The sequence below is a fragment of the Poecilia formosa genome, unplaced genomic scaffold (assembly GCF_000485575.1).
Source record: "Poecilia formosa unplaced genomic scaffold, Poecilia_formosa-5.1.2 Scaffold60, whole genome shotgun sequence".
NCBI classification, from domain to species: domain Eukaryota; kingdom Metazoa; phylum Chordata; class Actinopteri; order Cyprinodontiformes; family Poeciliidae; genus Poecilia; species Poecilia formosa.
In genome coordinates, this window is record NW_006799999.1 from 608,262 (window position 1) to 616,109 (window position 7,848).

Below are 7,848 nucleotides of genomic sequence, written 5' to 3' on the forward strand. Positions count from 1 at the left end.
CTTTTCACAGTTTTTCCCTCCAAACTAACCGACTGAGTTGAGTAAATCTGTTGGATGCAGGTAATGTTAGCTAAAAGATGACTAGCTAATATCAATACAGAACCTTAAACTTAACAAGTACCTTGTAGGCTACCGATGTTGGTGTCTATTTTCAGCTACGTACATTCATTTTGCCCCCAAAAAAGTCGATTCACCACCCCCCCATCCCACCGTCACACGCGTCGTTTCAACCAGACAGCCATTTGTAATCCATAGGGGGGGGGGCGCAGAAAATGTTTGGAAACCACTGGGGGGGCAGAGAAGAAAAAGTTTGGGAACCACTGGTCTAAACGAAATCACAGCTTTTGAAACAAACAAAAAATAAATTATTTGTACACTCATCATATGTAACATAAGGCCAACAAGTAATTTCTTTCATTTTAATTCTTAAATGGATAGTTTATGATTATTTGAAGCACAATTCAGTTTAATAAGTATCAATGATCAGCAATGGAAACTGTCAGAACAATCTCTGTTTACAGAATCAACTAACTTTGACAGAGCCAATCTGATTGTAAGTTAGACTGGCAGCACCAACAAGAAGTCACTTTTTCATGTTTGTGTGATTTCCTATAAAGGCATCGAAAATTTTGTCCATCAAAATCTACCGATACATTCAAGAGATGGCATATGAGCTGAGCTCTGTTGCAGCTCATGTTAAATATCTATCTCAAAATCAAAGATTGAAAGCACTTGCAGTTTGCAGAGCCGAGGGATGCAAAGTATTGCGGTGTAAAAATCCAAAGCATTGTATCATTTAAACCTAGATGACTTAAAAAAACATCTGCATTGGAACAGGTCTGAGTTTCACTGACTCCCCCGAGAGATTTTCTCCAAACTGTAATTGAGCTCTGTCTGATGTCTGCTACTGGAATGATGCTGCATGCTCGTACGTATCCCACATAATGTTATAATAAATCACCCACAATATGCTTGCAATGTAAACTGTTGTAGTGATATATTCAAACATAATTAGACCCAGCTCATGGAGGTACTCTCTAGTGCCTCTGGACATTTTGCAAGTGAAAAATGCTTACAGACCTTTGAAAATGTCTTTGCTCTGTCTTACCAGGAGCTCTTAGAAGGAACTTGACTTTTTCTTTCTCACATTTTAGAGGAGAGGTAAGACATGCAGGAAAGACGAAGCGTCGATATCACAGTGCAAAGTACTGGAAAGAGTTTGTTTAGATATCTCTGGGTGTCAGAGCAGACGGGTGTATTGGTTAAAAAAGAAGAGCGGGTGGGTTTCGGCGTGTGTCTTTGCATTGACTTGAGGGGTAAAAGACGCGTGTTCGGAATGTATCTTATCTGTGTGTTCATTACTACTTTGCATTTCAGGCAGAGAGCTTGGGTGCTCCACTAAATCGCAGGAAGGATTGTTAGACACGCGTGTTATTAATTTTTTCAGGGTCCCTGTGGCGTCTGTATGAATCTTAATGCTGCTGACTGGGTTGGAGCTCTATCGACTTTCTTTAAAATATGAAGAAGCTTTGCTGGAAGCGCCTGGGGTCATTAGCTGAAGAGTAGGCGCAAATCCCTCACCGAGGCTGCTCTGGCTTTGCCATGTTAAATGTGCTCTTAAAATATTCATAATCATACTCCTGCCTGCACTCACTAACACACACCGACACGCTTGCACACACACACAAGCGCACACAGACAATGCACCGGGGACGTAAGAGGATCAATATTAAAATGTATTCCTGTTTTGGTGTGCGGTTAATTAGCTGTGGTTCCTTTAAACCATGAAGTTTGAGAACAGATTAACAGTATCTTTTGTGGACAAGACAATATTTACTTTTGGCATGTATGAGATGCATATTACAAGGAGTTGATATAAAAAGAAAGCTGAAAATGGTGCATCTTTAATACCTTTCTAACCGATGAACGGTACTGGTTGCTTATGTTTTTGTTAGACATAGTAACGTCTGCTGCTGAGTTATTTGCATTTTTTTATGTTTATTTATCACTGCCAATTTGCATCAAATTAGCATAAAATATATACAAACTGGGACAAATTAAATGCTAAATTTACACATTTTACTGTTAGCTGAGCTGGCATCTGTATTCTCTTATTTAAACAGTTTTAAATAATTAAATGGTTGTTGTTTTTTTTAAAGTAGTTAAATATTAGTAGTTAAAAATAGATTTATTTCTCTCTGAAAGGAGATTAATTGGGTTTGATCAGAGAGAAGTAATAAAACAAAGATGGATTGCTCCATGCCTGCTTTATTATTATTTTTTTTAACTGATACTTATGAATTAGTAAGATGAGCTCTTAGGTTTTCACCCCCTACCAGAAAATACAATTTTTGGAAATATTTTTGAAACAAATATTAAAACTTTGTTGGATGGGTGAAGCCGTTTATTGTTAAAACAATTGTTTGCTCTAATCGGATTATAATCACAACAAAAACTACCAAAATGACCCTGAAGTTACATACCTTTCAACATCAATAAGAATATATGAACTTATGAGTTCATCTGTTTATTTTGAGTTTTTTCTTTTAGTGATTTCAGCTCTAAACTCCTTTTCTAAGTTATAATCTTCCCCCATTTTTTTTCAATCAACAAAATACAACAAAATACAAAAAAACAAAAAAAACAAACAAAACACGGATGTTCTGAAACAAGATTTAGAGTGTGCAAAATTAATATTTTGGAAGAATTTACAACTAAAAAATGTTTATTTAGATGGTATAAAGACATTTTTGCCCATGAACTGTGTAACTTATAACCATCGACTTCAGGTTGTTTTATTGAAATTTTATGCAAGAGGCCATTGTAATTTACTGCAGAATAGTGACATGGAAGGAGGATGGTTTTCGACATTTATTTATTTTACAAATGAAGACGTAGAAAAGTAGGACCTGCATTTGTAATCAGCTTCCTTTCCTCAGATTCCGACTAAATAAAATCAAATGCTAACACCAGTCTTCGGATGTTACCTTATTAGCAAATTGAGTGCACCTGTGTGTAATTTAATCTCAGTATAAATGGAGCCGTTTTGCAGAAAGACTGACATTAATGAACACTAGAGAAGAGGATATTATGAAGGTTTGGGGAGGGCAGACACGGAGGCCATGCACAAGACATAGAAAAATGTTATACAGACGTTAAACTTGGGCTTAGGATCCAATGTCGGCAGGCACTGTGAATAAGAAGCTCGTTCTCTGAAAGGCAGCTACAATAAGCTCCCAATAGTTTGACACAAGCCATCCAGGGGACACAATAAACATGTGGAAAAAAAATATTCTGGTCAGAAGAGACCAAAATGTAACTTTTGGCCGCTATCCAAAAAACTGGATAGTAAAAACTAATGTACTTGAAACTTCACCTTGGACACACTGTCCCTACCTGAAACATGGTGATGTCAGCATCATGCTGTAAAAAAAAGAAAAATCAATTCAATCCAATCAGGCACATATTGTTTATTTTCTGACATCACCAGAAAGCAGTAGCTATACTTTTTGCACAAGAAGCTGAACAAAAAAGAGCCTTAAATATTTGTACAACAGAATGGTCTTATTTGAAATATGCATTAGCTGAACATAATCTGTGACAAAAGCCACTTTTACCACCAATGTACTTTGAACCGGGCTAGGTTACAGTAGCTCAAAGGACTCCAGCATGTCTGGGACAGGTGCTGTGATGGAGATGGGGCCTAAACAACCATGTTTGCTACAGAAAGGAGACAGCTTGCCTAATTGATGCCTGTTTGTGTGGCACGTGGCTGGACAATAGATCAGGCTTGACAGATGTAGAGGGGAGGGACTTGATTATGTACTAGTGAAAATCACTGAGATCAGCCGTAAAGGAACAGCAAAATTTGGCAAGTAAATCATTAAGTCGGTGTCTATTTTTTTATTATTCAATAATAATAATAATAATAATAATAATAATAATAAATAAAATATTAAGCTGATATTTACATGAATAGAGATGCTTTATTAATTTGTGGTTCAGTCATTGTTTTTACCTATAAGTAATTACAGCTGCACAATAACTTGTTTAAATTCAAATGTTGACCATCACAAAAAGTGATTAAATGTGTGGCATCATTTATTAATTTATACCATAATTATATGATCTGAAATCTATCATAACATGCCTTGATTGCTCTAACAAGAAAACTGTTGTTTCCATATATTTCTCATATTAATAAACCAAAAAGATCAAACTTCTAATATCTAAGCTATCATGTCATGATTATATTGTACTTCTCTTTTAACACCTAATCTTCATGCTGTACTGAACTGATCACTGAACTTGCTCTCTATGTTTTTGGAGCTTTGACCCAATGGAGAAGTTGTGTATAAAGCATGTTTAGAAATTATTCTGCTACACAAATAGCAAAGTAATGATCCAGTACTAACATTACTTTGCGAAGACTTGGAGTTAATCTGATTGAGTCACCTATCTGACCTCTTGGGGACACTCATCGACTGTGCATAGAACAAAGTGGTTTGGCAAATATTGTGATAAGAGAATGTGACAGTAGCGCATAATTTCCTCACACTGTGCAAACAACATGTACAACAGCTTGATCATAAATAAAAAGACTTCATCTCTACACGACAAGACTTAACGTATCACTAAGTTTAACGTTTTTCTTTTGATCAAAGTAAACTTTTGGGGGTGCAGTGGTTGCATTAGGAGTCCTGAAATAGGGACTATATCTGAGGCAAGAGGGAGAAGAAATTTTAATTTATTTTTTCTGTTTGGCTCTGTGGCATCTGGAAAAATGAGTCTGTGAACATCTGTTCATACAAAGCTCACACGAAAACAACTAGATTCTACGCTGGAGAGGCATTATTGTAGAAACAGAAATGTTTGTCCTAAATGCCACTCAGTTTACAGCAGCCGTTCACTCCAGAGTGGGTTATTGCTTTATTCTGTCACAATGAGTAAATGAAATAAAATAGACCTGATACCACTTCTGTAATAGTGAGTATGGAGCAAATGGGACACTTGGTACTTTATTTGAAGTCCGACTGATGATGTAGTTAACATTTGAGTATTTATTGTACTTAAACATTAAAGCAACGGAAATAAGAGGATTTTCTTATGGGAGGAACATTTAACTTTCTCCAAGGAAGGGCTTAATCAAAGTCTTACTCATGATACCACCCTTTCAGTGTTACATATTGATCTGCCTGCAGCTTAATGTTGGTCTTTACGGCTACATTGTGGTTAGACAAGCCAGTAGGAAAACTACTTACTGCAGCCCAGTCTTATAACTGACTCAATCCATTAAGTGAGTATTGAAATTGTGGTCACTCTCCACAATGCCTGGTCATTATATATGGCTACAAATTGAATTATTCACAATGCAATTCAGTTATAAGGGGCATGTAAAAAAAACAGATGAAGATTAATGTTTTCCTGAGCCCACAATGCATCACATCCATACATTAACATCAAACTGGGAATCATGACATGAGGCTATTGTTGCAGACTCTTACATAACAGTAAAATAGCTTTGTGTGTGTGTGTGTATGCGTGTGTGTGTGTGTGTGTGTGCTTATGATAAAGAGGTTGCTGTGTGACTTGGCCCCCCATCAGATTTTCTAAAGCACTGTGAAATCAGAAATTTAACGCTTTGTTGTCGTGAAGGTGTCCCGTCTGATACGTCTTCCTGTCCTGTGATTGTTTGTTTATTGGACCTTGCTTAAAAAGCAATAATCTGATGGTCTCTGTGAGCCCTGGGTGGCAGCCCTCATGCTGTGCAGAGGTCACAAGATGTCAATTAGCAAAAGTGGAAAGATAACAAATGCATAAAGCAAGAAAACAGAACCGAGTCGGTGAAAACACATGCAACATTTTAAGCATTTGTACGATTTTAATGCATAAATTTTCTGCTTTGTTAGTCTGCTGTTAGGGGGCCAGTTTATGATGACCTTAAGAGCCGTAAATTGGTGATGGGCTGGTGGCAGCTCAGTCCACGCCAATGCCGACTGACCACAGGGGTCACAACCAAAGCGACCTTTTAACCTTTTAACCTTTTACTCCTGGGCTCCATTGTCCACTTTCACTCTGGTCCATTTGCTCTTCAATGCCCCTCCTTTGTTCGGACTAATTCACAACACGGGCAAACAGTGGGAGAAACATGGCGGGGCATAACGTTTCGGATAATGGGATGACAAGCGGAGGAGACGTTAAAGACCTGAGCAAAAAGATGAAGCAATTCAGGGAGAGACTGAGGGAGGGGCTAACTGAGGTCAGAAACAGCCGGGGTGTGAAGGTACCTCAGAGGGAGGAGTTACTCCAAGTCTTACTAAAAACTCAAGGTCATGGGAAATTAAGTTGGAAGTCAGTCAAGTTGGTTTTATCTATTAAGAAATGGATGGATAGATGATAGAGCGGTGGCTCTGAGAGCAGGTGTGATATTATAAAGGAGACTAATTCAGTCATACACTTGTGGTCCTAATAAGACCTTTTTCATGAACACACACATCGTCACACACCCTCTGACATGGTAACAATCATCTGTTCTCATTGCCCAGACTACTTCAGCCCTTCTCTGCATGTGTGTGTGTGTGTGTGTGTGTGTGTGTGTGTGTGTGTGTCTAGGTGTATGTGTGTGTGTGTGTGTGTGTGTATGCGTACCCAGGCATACATGCCATATGGACTCAAACGCCTGTCAGTTGAAGGAAGAAAAAAATGCCAATGCCTGATGAATAATTCAACTTAAGCCGCAAGTTCACCTAAACTTTAGCAGATCGCTCACAGCTTCTGACACCCTTTAGATGTCACTTTGCCTTTTGACGTTTACTCTCCCCCTTCTGATTATAGAGGAAAGCAAACCCTTATTTTTTGGAGACATTTTATGACTGAAAAATCCACATTTCACTATGATTGATTTGTTTTGTTCCAAAAAAATATAAAATCACATGAAAAAGGGGAAATTTTAAAAGTTTAACTGCAAAAACATAATTGTGAATTTCAATATACGCAGTTCAATGTTATTAACAGCTTTTGCATTTGTTTTATAATGATAAGCTGCAATGTGATTAACATTGACCCTTTTTTATATCGACAAAATTTGACCATGAAACAACTGAATGGGAATTTGGTCTAACAAAGTTTTAATCTGCCAAACATATAAAACATGTTTTATATAAACTTGTCAATATGTATTTAAACTGTTTTGCACATCCACTTTCATCTATTTGTTTGCTTTCAAAATGTCATTTTAATAGGTAAGTTAGTTGAAATGGTTTGGAAAATAAAATACATGTTGTTACAAATGAAGACTGCTTAAATGTTATAAAGGATGTTATAAAATTCCTGCTCAACTTTTGATCCTTCATTCCCAGAACTATAAAATTAACTCGCATATCAATTGTTGAATTCATTTATGTTAAATAGAATAATAAAATATTTCTGTTGTAGTATTTAGAAACAAGGAAAAAATGTACAGGTTTTCCTTTCTTTTCTTTTAATAATGTTAGACAAATAAATAAACATCAGCAGAATCCAAGACACTTTACTTCCTGTGGTTATAACATTTTTTTGGTAACCAGTCAAATTTCAGGTACAATCCTCCACATAGTGACTAGACTGACGGTAAACACCAGAAGTAAACTAAGTTAACAGAAGCTAGTAAAAATAAAAAATAAAGCACTAAAAGGAGAATCCATTCATTCCTGATGTCGATCCAGTGTGGTACAATACATGCTAATGAGCTGTTTGAAGCCTGAGCCACGCTGCAGAGCTCACACTGAGCTGAAATGTGTGAGATGAGTGTGAAATCTGATAGAGGAAACAGACAGACAGTAGGAGACTCTGCCCCCAGGCCCTGAGATC